The following is a 19074-nucleotide window of genomic DNA, read 5'->3' as shown; positions in this document are numbered from 1 at the left end:
TAACTCAAACAAGCACTTACTGCTAAAAAAAAGCAGAAGAGCTTTCCTGAACACAGAACACATAGAACCTTGAAACAGATGGGCTGCAGCAGTAGAAGACCACAATTGGTGCCACTGTCACATAAGAACAGGGACACAAGGCTAAAATGTATGCAGTCTCACAAAAATTGGACAATAGAAGATTGCTATGATGTTTTCTGGCCTGAGTTAACTAACCAGAGATGCTATTGGTAGACAAGCAGAGGAAGATGGCCATAGTGATAGATGAAGCCATACCAAAAAGGACATCAGGAAAAAGCAACACGAGAAACTTAAGAATAAAAAGGTCTGAGAGAACAGTTCCACAGTTCAGTTAATGGGGAAACACTGATTATTCTAAATATTAATTCATGTATTTTCTGTGACCACAGTAAATCTACCAGTTCATTCCCTTCTTCACTTTTTGTGTAATATCTGTTAATTGTTTAAAGAGTTCTGCTGGTCTTTGAAGGTCAAAGAGAATGCAACCTGCAAGCATTTAAGAGCTTCTGCAGGTAGGGTAATGCACAGGAAAAATGCCCACATACTCATACAGATTGCAACATGCTACAGAACCAGGCTCGCTCACAGCCCTGATAGGCTACTTTGTTGCAGTGAGCCCTAAGCACACGCTAATCCGTGATCGTTAATCCTCTGCAGACAGAACGGTGCTTGCTGTGGACCGTGCCAAAGTGGCTATTTACGCGCAATTATCGCTACAAACTCGCTACAGTGGGTGTTTGCATACATGCACTGCACGTCTGGGTGACCTGCCTGTCTCTGCCCCCCTCTCCCCCACCCACCGCCTGTCCATTGGGCTCCGTGATACTTCATGGTGTTTGTGCCATCTAGGGTTATCCGCCGCTCCATTGCAGTCTTTCTGGCGCAGATTTCGCGTCTCGCCATCTGCTCACTCTTGGACTAACTAATAACTTCCGAATCACTGAAAACAAACAAGAAAGTTTTCTTCTGGACTTACGGCCTTTACTTCGTTTTAAAAGGAGACATTCTTTCTGCTTGGATAAGTGTTTAGGTACAAAAGAGAAGCAACCGATTCCAAGGACGTGAACACTAGTAATTACTGCACCGCGGGGGGAAAAATAGACAAACGCCTATGCCATGTAGCTGCACTCTCACATGGAAATATGCAGACGAGCCCACACAGCAGCGAGCTAGTTATTTTTACTTAAAGGGAAAAACTACAAAAAATGCTGTGAAGCTCTGTGTCGCAGCTTGGCTCCCGGCAAAAGCGCAGGTTTTTCCAGAGCATCTGCTGGTGGGGGGAAAAATTGTCAGGAGCGAGAGAAGAAGCGATATGCGGCTGGTCGGGCAGTTGCTTTTGCAGTTCCTCTTCTGGAATTAGTGCATGAATGGGAAGGGAGCGGCTTTAGACTCGAAGCAGGAAAAAAAAAAGAGTGTACCGTTTAAAGCTCGCGGCGGCACATAATGGATACTTTCCTGCCCTTAAAGGTAAGTCGAAACCTTAAATGTCCGATTCGTGCAAGAGTTCTGCCTGTCTTACACTACACGGGGATTGAAGATGCACTTAACAGTTTTATTGCATTGTCTTTTATGTATATGTTCTGCGTCTATTGGTTACAAATCATCTTTTAGTGTAATTCTAATACACCGATGATGGATTTAAACCCAAGTGATACATCATTCGATTGTATTTGCGGAATTAAGGCAGGCGTTGTGTTAATTCAGTGAAGAGCGGCTCACACTTCTGGGCAATTACAGGTATTCTCAGAAAGTAACTTGATCGGCGGAGAAACGTCGGAGCTTTACGCTGTGTTTTAATGTATTTTTACGTTTCTTTATTGTACCTATGTCGAAAAATAACACTGCGCTTGGACATAAGGCTGAGAGGATGGGGAGTTGTGTCCGATGCATGCTAATTCTTGGTGTGCATATACGTGCCCCTTTTGCTGGTCTGCAAATGTGTGTGTGTGTGTGTGTGTGCGTGTGTGTGCGTGTGTGTGTGTGTGTGTGTGTGTGTGAGAGAAAGAGAGACAGTGAGAGAGAGCTAGAAAGAGAGAGAGAGAGAGAATAAAAGAAGGTTTTAATCGCATGTCCGATATGTGCTGGTTATCGCAAATGAAAATATTGGTTTGGCAGGTACGCAAATGCGGGAGTGTGTGTGTGTGTGGTTAAGGGATGGCCGCCATGAGGCTCCAACGCCACCACCCACTGTAATCACCACCCTCTTGTGGATTACTTGGCAGTTGCGGGGACGGAGTACGAACTCCGTGTCCGGAGGTGGAACCTGTTCCGCGGCCGCTGAAGTCTTTTCAGCACCACGGACAGCGCAGTCAAACTGCGCCCGGAGGGAGCGTTTCCTTTCCACAGAGGGATTTGTACTGATATTTTATCGACATCGATGGCTGCGCCCCAACCCAGACTGTCCCCACCATGGAGAATTTCTTTCCAGCACACAGAGTGAGGAAGTTTCTGTAAAAAGAAAATAATAATAATAAAATAAAACAAAAGGAAATCATCTACTGTAGAGACCCAACAGCCTTTACTCAGAAAACAACAACAAAAACAAGCAATATTCTGATGCAAAATGACTCATTGACAGGTGCGCCACACCCTGTTTATTCCCAGAGCCACGTAGGCCTAATTTATTACAGTCCATCTCATTGTCCAAATGTGCAATGTGTCTGAATGGAGCAGGAATAGCTTATGTAGGACTAATATGACCATTTTTCAGTCATTGCACTGTCCAGGTGCTTGTGTTTAGATAAAGAGAATAGTATTTGGAAAAGCTATCTATTATGATTGTTTATTTAGTATTGGTGGTGGCATAGAGGCGATGTTTGGACATCAAATTGTTCTGAAAATGGATGGTTATGAAAATCACTATCTCACAATGTAATCATTGGCTTATTTAAAAAATAAATAAATAAAAAATCAAGATTGCTCTGGTGAAGAGAGAGCCTTTCTTACAAAAAAGAAAGAAAGAAAATCAAAAGCAATCCCTGTGCATACTTGAAATAAATCCCAAATAATAGGCAGAAGCTATTATTTCATTTGATATCTAAGTCATAACTCTTTATAAACCAAAAACCTATGAAGGCGCATATTATTCACTTGAAGTCTGAGTCTGTTTGGCTGATATACCCCTGGACTTGCTCACCATCATTCACTGGCTCTCAAGAGAAATGTCTGTCTCAATGCTATGTTTGCTATTCTCTATTGAGGTCATTGAACAAGTGCCCTCATTTATGTTGTCATAGTGTTTTCATTGTCATTTGGTACTTTATACTAAATGACAATGAAAAAACAAAACAACAACAAATAAACAAACTTCTCTATGCCTTGTCAAAGTTACTGTACAATGACACTGAAAACAGAAATTCACATTCTTTATGTGTGTGGATTAATAATCATGGTTAAATCAGTTTGCACTGACAGTAACAATAAACAAAGAGGAATAGATTCTGATTTAAACAGTGGTAGATTCTAACTCAGGAATAAATTATCTACTCCAAACCAAGCCCCGCCCACTTTAAGGAACAGAAAACACTCATATGATGCTCTAACCCTGAATGCATCTGTGAGTGAATGGCTCTACTCAGCCTCAGCAGTTACACACTTTCTCATGTGGCTCGTGAAGAATGACGTCATTACAGGAATTGTGATGTCACTAGTTCTTTTTTTGGTTTAGACTGGGTGTGGTGAGTGTGTAGTGTTGAGCAACTGTGTTACAGAAGAGGGCCCGGCGTTTGAAACACATGGGAATGTTTCTGCTAAAGGTGTTAGAATTCCTTTTTGGAAACTGTAGGATCCAGGATTTGTAAGGCATTAATCTTAAAACTTTAATTCAAATTATTCCTTCAGTGTTGTTAATGCTTGGCTATCAGCTAACATGCAGCACAAGGTGCATAGCTGTTTGCCTTCAATTATTGCTTTAAGTTTAGCAATTTGAAGCTTTTTTACATTCCTTTAACTGATATGCATGCCTTTGTAGCCAGAAAACAACAAAAGCATGAATTGCTTTTGTGTCTTTAGCTGCTCATTGCTAACAGTCCCAACAGAACTGTCAGCAGTGCTCATCTGATATGTTGATATCACTAGCATTTATTGTCTGTCAATGCTTGATGCCAGAATGACGCTGGAGGGCTAATGCCTTCTGTCGAGACTGCTTGGTGAAATTGATAGGCCTGCTTTGACAGATGAGATAACCTGCAATCGCAGGGAAACACAATTTACGAGTATGGCAGATGGATGCTTAGGACGCACTCAGAAGTAGGGCAGCTTTACCGTGGGGAGAAGCTCAACGTGCACAGAAGGCTCACAGAGAACGTTAGAAAGTTGTTGTTTTGTGAAGGAAATTATGAGAGAGATGTAGGAGGAATGACAACTAGAGGACTTTTTTATTAAGCAAGGCACAGGGAAATAATAGAGAGGGGATCAATTCCTGTTAGCGTCTGTGGAATAGCTTTTATGGAGGGCAATAGCAGTTCAAAAATTAAGTGGAAAATAACTTGGGATTTAGTCTTAAACCCTCTGTGGCATCTCGTATGCTATGTGAAGAAAACTCTCCCTCATGGCTTCTTCGCTCACCTTCACCAGCAGAAAGATGTATGGATGCACAGAATGCTGAGGAAATAAAGAAAAGGATCTAAGCTTGAAGCTGGGAGGAGTGTAAAGGCAGTCAGATACGTTTGATCTCTGCTAAAATAATGAATATACAGAAAAGTAGCACTCAGGAAGAGAGTGCAGCTGCAGGGCATTTTCATGTGCTTTCTTCACCTCAAATTGCCATGCATTACAGGGAGACATTTCCCTAATGAATTTAATCATCACTACTGTTGTCACTGCGTTGGTCTTTTGTTTGCATTCATGTTGACTACAGCCCAGCTGCCGGAGTGCAGCATATGTGCAGAGTGAAGCTGACACTTGATGTAGTGTTTGGAGACATCAGCTGTTGGGGTGGAGCCCCTAGACATAGCTCCAGCAATTCCTTTCTTTATTTTTTTCCTGGCGTTGCGTGTTTGTCTTCTTGCTTGCTCACCTCAGAACACAATGGTCTTTAAATGTTATCTAACTTCTCTAGATTAGATGGAATATGTGTGAAGAACTGATATCCATTGAAGGTTTTAAGGTTTCTTTACACTTGTTCAGCTGTGATTTGTTGTTTGTATAATGGACACCACAAATTACGCCCATTGGCCCATTGTCATATGTAAAAGTTATTGTGGTTTTCATCTGTAGAGTCCTATGCCTTCATCACTGATTCTTTTCATTTTTTTGACACAAACTACAAATATCCACCCATTAATAAGAAAAAAATCCAACAGATTTCTTTCCCACTTTTGCTTGCAACCATTATTTCCATCGCTTCCTTTATCGAACTACTATTAAATTCAGTTTGGTACACATGACACATCAGTGTTTTGAGAAGAAATTGAAATTAGTAGCTCTCAACATTAAAAAAAAAGTCTGCTGTTGTTTTACCAACTGCCTCCAAAGTCTCAGGTGTGGCATCTGGAGCTTCCCACCGGCAGAGCTTGAATGAAGTAACCCAGAGGCCTTTTCCAACTCAGTAGAATATAGTTTTGCTTTTATGTCCATTACATCACACCTTGAGAACCACACAATTTAAATAAAAGACCATGTAAAGACACTGTTGAATTGATATTTTTTATATTGTCATTTGTGCTAAAATATATAGATATATAATCATTGCCTTTATGTGTCCTAATATGGCTATCAATATGAAGAAAAGGCCAGACAGTCAGAGGATTCATTTTCAACCTTCTAACATTTCCTTTATCTGTGTCTGTGCTGACAAAATGTGCTTTCTTTATTTAGAGTGCAACAAAGAGCTCTGTCTTGTCTTGTTTTGTCGTGCAGTTTGGACTTTTGTTCGAGCGGGGTGTGTGCCTAGATAAACCCAACAGACACCTTAATGTTGACAGCAATATACAGTACAGTAGTTATGAATATGACTTATGGTCACTCAGAGGTGATGTTTCAATTATCTTGAGGAACCTGTTAACCACACTTTGCCTTCTTTAATTTACAGATTATCCTCGATTTGCTAATTATAAGAAGAATATCTAAAAAACGTTCCAATTGTGACAATTAAGCTTTTTATGTCCTGTTTTTGGATTCCTATCAATACTATCTGATCACTGTCTATTTTGTTATCCATGGTGCATCCTCCCTTTTTTTTTGCTTTTCCACTTGTCTTTAGTCAGCCAATCACAACAGTATACACACTCCCCTGTTTCCACTTTCCACCTACCAGATTGTCTTATAAATTGCAGGAATCAAGCTTTACGGCTCACTTCATAGTGCTGTTTCCTTGTTTTCCTGGATGATTTTGGATTTACTTGTTTGTAATGTCCAGTGTTTGGGTCCTTCTCTCCAAAACCATTACATTATATCTAAACTGGCCTGAATGCCTAGAAGAAAACTCTCTGTAAAGCAAAACCATTACTTCCTGCTTAAGTACTAAAAAGGGATGTACTATGTATGTCCTTCATGTACTGAGGCAATCACTGTGACTTTATTCCTCAAGTGATTTAGTACCTGTGATGGACCGAGCAGCGAAGGAAACTTAGGCACAGGTTAAAGTCAAAAAAGGATTTTTTTATTTAACCCAAAAACATAATTGGTTAAATCATGCAAAAAGAGTCAAAATCTTGGGCCCATAAAAGAGGTCAAAATAACAGCCCTCTACTCAAAGTTAACAAACCATACTGGTAACTCAAACAAACCGACCTAACTTAACCAGACGAAGAGGAAACTTAAATAGTGGCCGATAAGCCCACAAAAAGGGGTAAAACACACAAAACCTAACTAATGACATAATGAACTCCAATTCCCCCACATGGTCCCGAGTCATGGAATGAGCCAGTTTGCAGCTTTCCATCAAGGCTCACTCCGCCCCTTTTCCACCTCTTGGGTCCTCAATCAAGGGACTGGAGCAGCTGCAACTAAGGTAACTCAGAAAACAAAGATTAAATTATACATAACAGTGTAAACTAAAATGTGCGTACTTATTTTAGAATGCAGTGTTATGTGGATATGTGAATTAATTCTAAGCCAAAACCCGGCATTTATTGTCCTGTAAATTAATTCCTATATTTAAAGACAAATGTGAATGCAATGTATAAGCCTCTACACTAACATGGTGGATATTACCACTGTGTAGCTGTACATGCAGCCATCACAGTACCTTAACATTTAATAAATTAACTATATATTACTTGCTAGGCCACAATCTTTCCTCAACCTTAATGCTAAGTGCTGGTATTTTCAAAAAGCAGCAATCAAAAAATACTGCTGGTGAATAAGCCGCAGTTTTTTGTTTGTTTTTGTGGGGGTAAAAGCACAGAGGTTTTGGAGGTCTTGGAATCCGGTATGTTCTCATACATACATGTAAAGCCACTTAATGAAGAAGGATGGAGGTTTGGAGGTTACCGAGTTACTAACATTCAGTAAAAAGGCCTCCTCATTTTTGTTGAGTTTTTTTTTTTTTTTAATCTCACTCATGTAGAGTGGTGGTGCCAAAGGAATTTTAAAATATGACAAGTCTCCAAGTGTCTCTTATCCTTAGAGCATAGGGTCGGACATTAAGACCTGAGACTGGTGGAATGACTAGTGATTTTAGGGAAATGTTTCAGGGGTTTTTTAATATATGGAAAAGCAAGTTAAATCCTAAAAATGAAATAAAGCAGTGTGGGCATGGTTTTTCATTGTGAACTGTCTGACAGATCGTTAATGCATTATTTCAATGACGGAGCTCTTTCCAAAAAGTATTCTGTAAAACATCTACATAGTGCTAAGTTCCCATTGAGAGAAGTATTTTTAGCACAAGTTTTTAGTGGATATTTGCAGGAGAACAACGACTTACTACATATGAGATGTCTGAAGATGAAATGCCTGCCATACACCTTTCATCACCTTTAGGTAGCAGCTTAACTTTTCTCAAAGAGCCATTCTATTGCATCTGCTATATCACCTTACTGCGCTGGATTGGGGGTTGGCCACAACACTACTCTGATGTGGCTTCTTCTTGCTGGTCACAGCTGGAAGCTCTTGACTCTAGAGTATATATCAAAGTGAGCTACATATTGTGGAAGGTAGAGCCATTGTGGAGCTTTTAGAGAACCTCAGGGAGCTTGCACAGGCGACGGCTCCCTTCCTTTGTGAAACACAAGTCGGAACATTAAGATGTCACTGCTGACTAACCAATATGATCGTAGGGACACAGATAGCAGAGACTGCGGATGCGAAACTCGAGAGCAATTCAGTGGGAAGTGGGGTATTTTCTGGTGACATGATTATAGAACTGGTATGGATGACAGCACGTCTGGGATATGACTAAAACTCTCGCTATCACGACTAAGCACTTTAAATACATTAGGAAAAATTACACTGCATCAGATTACAAAAGGTAAATTCATCTTATAACCTCACTCCCTCCCTGCTCTTTTATGTTTCCCATTCTTCTCTTTGTTTCGATTCCAGACCCAGTAGGACTGTAAAGACTGAGAGTTGGCATTTTAGTTTCACTGTGACCCTTTTCTCCCCTCCCACACGAATTCCCTGTTGTTGTTACTGCTGCACTTTTGAATACAGTGGCGCCCATCATTTAATGGTGGGTTCATTCATCACAGTCAGCAGTTCTAGCCCACTCAAGCTACAGGATTTCAACTAACTTTTACATTTTAAAAGCCTGTGAGTTAAGCCTTTTGCTGCTCACACAGCGTTCAGTAGAGCTGATAGACTGAAAGTAAAAGGCAGTCATGTGGGTTCCAGTGTCTCATACAGGATAAAAATATGCTTTATGGGATATATGCTATTTTGTTTTCTTTACAAATACAGTATGTCTGAATATTTGATGTTCGTAAAACTGAAAGGAAAATGGAAAAGAAAGCCGAGTGTTGCTCTAAAGACTTTATATTGTTACTTTCTGTGCCTTCAAGTCACACTCTAGAGCTGACTGTAAGATGGATTTCTATCAACAACCTCGAAGTGTAATGTACCCTTGCCTGTTACAGTAAATTACAGCTCACAGACTCTGTGGATCACAGCCTCAGAGGGGAAAGGTGGCAAACATGTCTGCCAACATGGCGATTAGAAGTGATTATCCCTGATACAAGACACATTTTGCTTCTTGATGGTAAGAGTTGTGGTTGTGCTGGTGGCATTGTCACAAATGTCCCTCCTTTTCCCAACTTGTTTTCTATAAAAAATACCCCTACACCAGGGTCAACTTAATTTAGCATAGCTGTAGTTTAGATGAACAAGGTCAAGATAAAAGCTGATCTTAGTGCCACCTCACATGAGCTGTTGGCTCAGATGCTCCGTCTATCGGTAAATATTAATGTTAGCATAGCCTGTGAGTGAGCAATACATTATTTAGCGAACTCACTATATATCATTAATGTATAAACAGGCTGACAAAACTGTGTTTGTGTTATTTGAATGCTGCTTGTTAAATTTACACCTACAAATTCCTTGACTTTTTTCCTGCTGCACTGCAAGAAAACACAGACACTGCTGAAGTTATCACCAAAAGCATGACAGCAGCTCCATCAGGATTGCTCCTCTTACTTGCTCATGTGCAGTGGGCCCCAAGGTTAGCAACAAAAACTGTTTAGCTCCAGAGATCTAAAATGGAGAGCTCCTCGTGCCGCTGTGGAGTGATAACATTCAGGCTCTGCTGGGGATGTCGCTACAGTGAAGGAGCTGTAATTTAGAGAGGGGCTGGAACAGCTTATCTTCCTAAGCCCCTGAGCAAAATAAAGAAATAGTGAGTGCGAAAAACACACACTCACACACACAAAAGACAGAAGTAATGAGTCATTGGCATTGGCAAACGTGTGAAATCACTGTCTGGATGAAGGTCTGTGGTCAAAGAGAGAGCAGGCCCACTTATTATTCACAGTAAGACAGCCAGAGTCGCCCAGACTGGCTCCAAAAAGGTCAGATGCTACTGCACATAGGCAACTATCTTTACTCTGCTGCAGAGTTTGTCAAGGTGGTAAATGAAAGAAGAAGACAAGAAATTTGTTGCTCCGCTTGTTTTTCTATAACAAAGTTGTTAGCCAAGTTACACAAGGAGCATTATTCTTTTCATGTTTTCTTGACATCTTTTCATTCCTTTTCTACTGCACCTTAAATCCCATTTGACATGTGCCACACCATATTCTTGAGCTCTGCGGTATACATTTGTGTTCGTTTGAGTGGAATTCTCAGGAGTTATTAGCATATTTTGTGCAGTCGGTAGCGTCATCAACAAGTACGCTTCACAAGGATGCAACTTTAAGTGTTTATTATAATTGGCTCTCAAGATTTTAGTTTCAGAGTTGTCCATGCTCTGTTATAAATTGCAGTCATTAGGTGGAAAATGTCCCAATTCTGCCTTAAAGTTGAAGTTCCGTCTCAGCGGCGTCTTTGATAAATTGATAGCAGGTCTTTTAATCTCGCCGTGCTCCTTTCGGGTCCTCCCCGATGATTGCTCTCTTGATGGGTTCTTTGCAAAGCACCGTCCTTGTCTCACAGCAGTGAGTTTACGTCTCATAGTCAGCATGAGCCTACAGTATGCACACAGTGTTCCCTCTGCGCTGCTTTTGAACACCAACCTTTCCTTTGCTTGTTTATTAGGCATTCAGTTGAGAGGAATTGTGAAGCTTCAGACAGTAAAATATTTTTCCCCTTATAAATCTCTCTGTGTTACAACAGCACACATCTGAGTGGTTTGATTTTATTGATTGTCACTGGAAATTGAGTTTGACGCACACTTCCCCCCGTTTTCTTTGACAGGACTTATCTTGATAGAGTGTAATATAGATGGGGTTGCAAACAAATTATCCATATTCAAATCGTTTAGTAAAATAATTTCATGCTGGTTACATTTGTGCTTAGTACAGAGTTGTCTTTTTCAGTCACCCCAGCAGTCAACCATTATGTAATCTCTTCTTCAAAGTCCTCAAACTCAGTGTGTTTACTGACGTGAAAAATAATGCATTCTAAATGCAGTTCTAAAAGCAGGCTACAATGCAGAAGATTAGCCTCTGAGATAAAGGGGCTATGTTACATGCCCCATGCTCTCAGATGTAATGTTCACACAGCTGTTCTATTTAACTCTGCTTCCATTCATTGTTTTGTTTTTTGGGGTTTTTTTTCTTATATGCATCTCACTGTTAAGGTCTCACCGCAGCATCTGAATTAGGTTTAGGGTAAGATTTTTACTTTGCCATTACTACATTTTTATTCTTTTCTTTTACAGACATTTGTTAGCTATCTAGCTTCGGAGTTTTCATGTCCACCTTGCCTCACATAATACAATTTCATTAAATGTCCCCTTTGCGTCAGCGTTACAAACAAGGTATCTTTTGGGGCTGGAACATTTAACCACCAGTGCCCTGCACTTGTTTACGCTTTCTTTTCTCTCTTTCACTAAATCTTTTAGGTTTTCCTGCTTTTACTTTCACTTTCAGTGACTGGGTTAGGAAAAGGATAATTTTAGGGTGAGATAAATGATAACTTAGGAGACAGCCCATCCCAATATTGCCATAACCCAGTGTCCTGCTGCCTAAGGACATGTTGAGACAAGGCAGTGGTGTTACAACAAAGTCCCTTATTTGGCCCCTTGTTTTCTTATTTAGTCCTGTTTCTAAGCAATGATAATATATAGATGTGCTAACAAACATTGGTTTAACCAAGTCTAGCTGATATTGTTTCTATAATATGAATGGAGTCATTTAGCTTGCCTTCTTCTTCCCTTTAACTGTAACTAAGATGTGTTGCACTGCATGGCTTGTGTTCCACATGATTACATGAAGTGGTGTAATTGTGCCGTAATTAGTTATAATAAGCCGCTGGCAAGCATATCCTGGGATGAAGAGGAAACCGCCAAAAAAGGAAAATTAGGTGAGTGCTAAAAAATGTAGCGCCTTGGGCCTCGGGTGATCATTTTGTGCTTCTGCAAATTTCAACACAAACAGCATGTTTCACTGACAGTGTAAAAAATAAAATCAGAGCAAAAACATAATTCACTGCTGGAGCTGAATGTGTGATAGTGAATGCCAACTGTGTCCCAGCCTGATAAACTTGTGGTTATGGGCCATATCAGTCAGGATACACAGTTTAAAGTAGTGGCTGTGAATTGTAATTGAGACGTTGAAGTTTTTGCTACCAAAAGAAGATCAGTGCCATAAAAAGAAAAAAAGAAACAAACAATATCTTAGAATTATGTCTCTGCCTTTTACCGGTGAAGCAAACACAGAGGAAAGCCACACAGCCTCAGGCGATGAGCCTGTATAATCCCACAGCAGGCTATCCTTTAGATGTCAACAGGCTCAGCAAAGCCTCAATTTGTTCCTGGTATGAAGTGGGTGCTGAATAGATATACAAAAAGACAGGAAGAACCCCTTACTCTCACACACACAGACGAACTGATGGAGAAGGTAAAATAATTATTTGAACAAATAGTTACCCGATGAATATTTAGCAGTGATTATTCTGTTTTAATGCAGTAGTTTAAGAGTGGCCTTAAGGTCTTACTGGCATTTAATCTACTGACATGTTGTGGCCACAAGAAGTCCGTATATGCTGACTGAACTCCTGGGTGTAATGTTCACGTCAGTGACTCTTGCAGAGTGTTTTATAGCTCTTCCTAAAGGTCACTGCTCAGGTAGAGCAGACTGACAAGTGACCATGGGATTTTATTTTAATCCTGCACCGAGGACACATTCATTAAAACAATAAATGATGAATAACACTAAAAAGTTGGATTAAACCTACCTCATAACAGTTATGTTTATGGCTGCTAGATGAACAACTGGTAATGCATCAGCTTCTCCTTTAGATCGTGTACTTCATAGGAGAAAACTGGTTATAACAATATCTGTAGAAGTGTAAGACTCATAATGGACAGTTTAAAAATTACAAAGGAGTCTTTTCTGCCCAAAAGTCCAATTGACCTAATAGATTCCTACATTAGTCTTTTAATGTGTTTTAGTCTCTCTGGTGTAGACAATTGTGTCAGCCTTATCTTGAATGGATAGACTTACATGCTATCTTAAAGATGCACTTACCCTTCAGAACAATGCTGTGCATGCACTTACCCCCGGTCACATTATTCCAACATTACCTACATAGCTGGTAGTTCCATTAAATTAAGTGTTTGATTTGTCTGAGAAGTTCAAAATTAATCAGTTGAATGTTCTAAATTTTGTGCTCAAATCATTATTAACACTCATGACACCCAATGAGTGCCATGAGTGTTATAATGGTCCAACACAGTCGATTGAAGGCAACACTTAATGGATACATCAACATAGATACAAAAGTCTTTCATACATATTAGTTATATCACTTTAGTATGGATATGGCAAAAAGTGGTCCAGTGAGTTCATTCATTAATCTCTACTATAGCGTGTTAGATTTTCTTTTTATTATCCCAATGCAAGTGCTGACCTTTTTGAAAAAAGGTTACATCTCTACATTAAAGTTTTATACCTTGTTTTATTCAGAAGGAGAGGAAGGAAAATGTTCTCTTAAAACATATTCATTTACACACTGACTGGACTTGAGACTGTGTGAAATGGGTCAGACCTTCCCAGTTTTAGCTCCAACTTGAACCGAACCTATTTGCTGTTTTCTGAAGTAGGACGTCAAAGAGTTTTAGTTGTATAGTAACTGACAACAGGTTTCTCAATGCATTGGAAGTAGTGGTTAATACAGCTTTGAGCTGCTGGCCTCAAGCAAAAAAACATGAAGAGCGGGCCATAAAAGTCTGTTAAGCTCAATTCTGTTTACCCTCATTCTTCTAGATTTGTTTTCATTTTTTAACTTTTAGTTTTGAGCCAACACGCTGTGAAACCATCATTTGGGAGAATATGTTGGGTTGAAATGAAGGACTGCTTGTATTCCTTGCTGAGCCTGAGGGTGTTAAAAGCTGTACTGAAACAACAGGAAGGCTTGAGATTCTTCTGACTCATACGAAAGCACAGACTGGTCACTCTGTTAGACCGTCTGAACAGAGGGTGCAGTGATTCAGTGGTTACATACACCTGAGACCTAATGGAGGAAATATGAGAAGCGAGCAAGAAAATGCTCATTTTCTCTCTGACTTCTGTGAAAGACTTTCTTTTTACATTTTTTCTTAATATGAGGATTTTATAGGTAGAGGCGTTCATTATACAGCTCTCCACACTCAACATGATCCTTTTGCAGAGATTCTTTTTAAAAAAAAATAGCCTTAAGCACTGTACAGTGTTCTCTCTGAAATAACTTGATGAACATACCAGGAGATAATCAGTGAACAATGTCCTGCTGACCCTGAGCTGAGCTTTACTTTGTTCGCATGATTCAGTTTCACTAAAAGGCAAATTATCCCCAAAACTGCTGCTTCATTCTTCTGCTTGAGTAAATTGCTAGTCCTCTGCAACAATAGCTCACAAACTGAGATTTTCCATACTGGCAAAACAAAAAAAGTGTCACTTAATCCATCCATCATGCAGCTCATTTTAGAGGAACAATTTTTCGCCTGCATGCTCTTTTCTGCAATGCACTGCATGTGGGGCAGTCCTGGGGTGTCGACTACTTCTTGCAAACAAGGCACCTGCTGATCTTAGGCAAGCACCAATCCCAGTCTGTCTAATCGGTTTTTCATCCTCTATTGAGGATGAAGAAGCCTCATGCATCATCACTGAAGGTTCCTCTCCAATCAAATCAACAGCTTTTTTTAAATTTGATTTTCAAATACATGTGACATTAAAATGTAGGTTTTCTTGAGAAAGAAGAAACTAAAGAACATGTGAAGAAGACACAGCTGTACTTTTTTAAGTAGCTCTGACTAAACCTAAGAAGCTACAATGACTTTACTCATAAAATCTGGAATAGCTTTGTGAAGTGAGAAATGCCAGCGAGCAAAAACTCTAGTTTCCCTTTCCGTCTTTATTAAAAATGTGAATTTGGATATTTATGTATTATGAACAAACAGCCCAGTGGATCTTTTTCAATTTCTCTAGATAATTTAAAAATATATCTCCATGTCACCATTATCAGGTCAACGTTGCTCTTATCCTTTCAGTCTTTTTCGGACCAGTTTATAGATGTTTTCTAGGGAAAGTATTTCATTTTTAGTATTATATTATTATACTATATTATTTTTAATATTATTTTAGTTCACAGAGAGACGATTTGTTTTCATATATATATATATATATACACACACACACACACACACACACTAGTATATATATATATATATATATATATATATATACTAGAAAAAAAGTGCTTACTGTCCAGTAGTACCTAAATCATATTTCCAGTAGTAGAGAAATGTTTCCTCGTGTTTTCCAACTAAAAGATCAGATCTTGCTCAAAGTGGCGTGCAAACTCAGACAGCAACATTGGTGACGGTGTCATGGCAGGCAATTGTGCTGTGATAAAACTGTGGAGGTACTTTGATTTCGGTGGCGCTGACAGCCTTAGCTGGCCTCTGCTGCTTCATCCTGCCTCTGGGCTCTGACAAGATTGCAAAGAGAGCTGTTACTGACTAATAAACACTACATAGGGCCAGCTCTGCCCAGACATGGCCTCAGAAACACACTGCATCTTTGTACCTAGGCCTGAATTGATAACTGTGGTAGTTTGGCTTCAGACAAGGCTGATGTTCAGCTATGTCAAAGCTCCCCTTCTTTCGCTTACTCTCCCCCAGCGGCTGCTCTGATACCCTTTAACGTGCTTAATGCCATTGGCATTTATGAATGGTTAGAATGACCTTTTAGATTGGGCTGCAACTGTTTCATTATGTTTATTCACTAGCAGAAAGTGTTTGTTGGGGGAAAATCTGCTATATGAGCTGTATTGAGGCAATATTTATTTCTTGAAGGACCAAGAAACACATTATACCTTAAATGAAGAAATACAACCCCACTGCTTTTGAAATTGCATTACCATTTCAGTCTTAATGCTTTACATAACTTGGAGCACGGTACACCATCAGAAGACTTCACCAAGTATATTAGTGTGAAGTGGTTGTGTAAACATAACATATTGGTGATGATTTAAAGATAGGAGAAACAGGCCTGTCATTATAGCTCTGATAATGGCCCTATGCAGAAAAAATATGTTCATACACTCAGGAGAACAAGTCCAGCAGTGCTAGTGAAACAAAGAGAAGACACTGATCTCCTGCTGCCTAAAATTAGGAATCAGATTATGATTAGAAGTCAAATGGGTTTTCACAGGGGTAAAATGAGTTCAATTACTTATGTTAATGGAATTTAACTGGTGACAGTAGAAATGGAAAGGAAATGCTTTAAGACTGGCATTTGGCAGGTGCCTAGCGAATAATCTTTTTCAAGAATACTAGTCAAAGCTTGAATCACTTTTTCTTGTATATATATGAATAAAAGCACAAAAAATGAGCTACACACTTTCATGTGTAGCTTGTGTGAATCTTGTGATGTTTGCATGAGGCAGATTCTCTTTGCACAGCTTATATTAGTAGGTACAAACCAAGGTCATAAAACTCAGTGAATAAGTATGCATAAAATCACAAAAAGACATTCCTATTATTCAGACATAAAATGCCAACTTAAATCAATCACTCCACTCTATGAATACATAAAGAGTTGTTATATTTTATGTGTGTAGAAATATCCAGGCTTACTTGAAGGTAGTTCTTAATCAAACATTGTTTTTCAAAATTATAGTGTGTAGCTAGCAATAGCTTGCAGTGTGGTTGGCATACACTTTTGACAAAGAAGGGTTTTTTTACACCCCATGCCCTTCCTGACAAACACTTCCCAGGGTGACTCCTCCTGATCTTGAACTAGGGATCTTGTGTCTATTAGGCAAATGTGTTAACCAAACTGTGAAAGTCTGCTGTTATTCTAAGTAAATAAAAAGGGTCACTTCCTTCGCTGTCTGGAGATTTCGAGATGTGTTTAAAAGAAGCAAGTATCTGTAAAGGGAAACAGGAGAAAGAATATTGAACATGCTAATTTCATCAAAGTATAATACAATATTCTAAATGCTAATGCTATATGTTTAAGCTAAACATTACATTAACAGCATTAATAAATACTGTAACAGGATTACGAGTATAAAGGATCACTCTGGTTCCATCCCCAACCACACCTGCTTGTTTTTGTTTTTTTCACAAGTAATCCCCTCATTATACTGATTATTATTGTGGGGTCTTTACCTTACAATATATAACCCCTGGCGGCAGCTATTGCGATTTGGCAGCATATACATCAAATTGAATTGAATTATACTGTTTGAAATTCTACCTTAAGCACTGCAGCTGTCTCATAGCACCACTCTGTTGACTTAGCTGGTGACGCTAACATTACTTTGCGCTGCTAAAGTTGAGAGAACAGAGTCAGTTATTTGATATCCCACACAATGTTATTTACTTCAGTTTTTTTTTATGTTAAAAAAACTGCACTTGATAAATTGAAGAGTACACATGATTTGGTTTTCATTTCCTGTTTACCCTTGTGTTAAATGGCAAATGGCCTGTATTTGTATAGTGCTTTTCTAGTTCCTAAGGACCCCAAAGCGCTTTACATAATCAGTCATCCACCCATTCACACACTGGTGATGGCAAGCTACATTGTAGCCACAGCCGCCCTGGGGCGCACAGACAGAGGCGAGGCTGCCGGACACTGGCGCCACCGGGCCCTCTGACCACCACCAGTAGTCAACGGGTGAAGTGTCTTGCCCAAGGACATAATGACCGAGACTGTCCAAGCCGGGGCTCGAATCGGCAACCTTCCAATTACAAGACAAACTCCCAACTCTTGAGCCACAATCACCCCGTAGTCCTACTTCCTGCCTTGGTTCTCTGCCCTTTTGTGCCCCACCTGTGTCTCATTAGGTAAACACCTACCTCAACATACAGGCAGGAGTGGGCAACTCCAGGCCTCGAGGGTCAGTGTCCTGCAGGTTTTAGATGTATCCTTGATCCAACACAGCTGATTTAAATGGCTAAATGACCTCCTCAACATGTCCTGAAGTTCTCCGGAGGCCTGGTAATGAGCTAATCATTTGATTCAGGTGTGCTGATGCAGGGTAATATCTAAAACCTGCAGGACACTGGCCCTCAAGGCCTGGAGTTGCCCATCCCTGACATACAGTAGCCTACATCCTACTTAGCACTCCATGTTTGGAGGTTTTCCTATCATCACCAGTCAAGCTTTCCAGGCATTTCTTTGTGTTCTTCCTCATTTTATGCATGTTTGTGCAGGACTTTGAAACTTGAGCAGCAAAACACAACATCATTCATTTTGTTTCTACTGTTGTTTCTTATGTTTAGGTGCACAAAAAAGTCTTTGATATACATGGTTGTAAATAATGTTAAATAACATGACTTTCCTTTTGCATTCATAGTTTATCAAACTCTCATATGGAGTGATTCAATGTAAACCACAGATACGGTATGAAACATAAGGGGATCTAAGAATATATATTTTTCAGGGTGAAGCCTTGTCAGTTTAAGTAATCGGGGACAATGTTAAAGGTCACTTTGTACCTTACATAAAAGCTTAAATGTGGTAGTCATGGGATTTGAGTAAGAATTGTATACCTATAGTCTGTGGGCTAAAAGTATATCTTACTGGTTGGATGCAGTGTGTGGGAATACAGAAAGATAAAAGGAAGATTAGTAAAAGAATAGTAAAAACTTTATTCAAAAGCTAAAAAGGATTGTATAGTCCTATATTGTCACATTCATGGATTTTATTTTACTCTGAAGTGTTTCTTGAGATATTGATTGATCCAAAATTGCCCATAGGTGTGAATGCACGAGTGAATGTGAGCACGAATGGTTGTCTGTCTCTGTGTTAGCCCTGCGACAGACTGGTGACCTGTCCAGGGTGTACCCCGCCTCTCGCCCTATGACAGCTGGGATAGGCTCCAGCACCCCCCGCAACCCTGAAAAGGATAAGCTGAAGCGGATGGATGGATGGATGTTTCTTGAAATCATTCAGTGGCAGATTGTTTTCTATATGGAGATGAAGCTTATTTATCTAACCCATCTTACATGAAAACCAAACATGTCATTGT

At 39.7% G+C, this 19074-nt stretch overlaps 1 protein-coding gene across 4 annotated transcripts in view; it reads left to right on the top strand.

The window, feature by feature from the left end:
• The first annotated feature begins 644 nt into the window (after positions 1–644).
• LOC102288977 (leucine-rich repeat and fibronectin type-III domain-containing protein 2) overlaps positions 645–19074 on the top strand; it is a 137955-nt gene continuing 119525 nt past the window's right edge. For all 4 annotated transcript variants that reach the window (XM_005949751.3, XM_005949752.3, XM_005949750.3 and 1 more), the window contains exon 1: positions 645–1488. The gene's annotated coding sequence lies outside the window, so the exon portion shown is untranslated. The remainder of the gene's footprint in view (positions 1489–19074) is intronic.

The sequence above is a fragment of the Haplochromis burtoni genome, unplaced genomic scaffold, assembly GCF_018398535.1.
Source record: "Haplochromis burtoni strain Fernald_Lab_line unplaced genomic scaffold, NCSU_Asbu1 Contig_680, whole genome shotgun sequence".
In the NCBI taxonomy this organism is placed as follows: Eukaryota; Metazoa; Chordata; class Actinopteri; order Cichliformes; family Cichlidae; genus Haplochromis; species Haplochromis burtoni.
The sequence above is the reverse complement of the archived record's forward strand: the minus strand, read 5'-3'. Positions and strand labels throughout refer to the sequence as shown.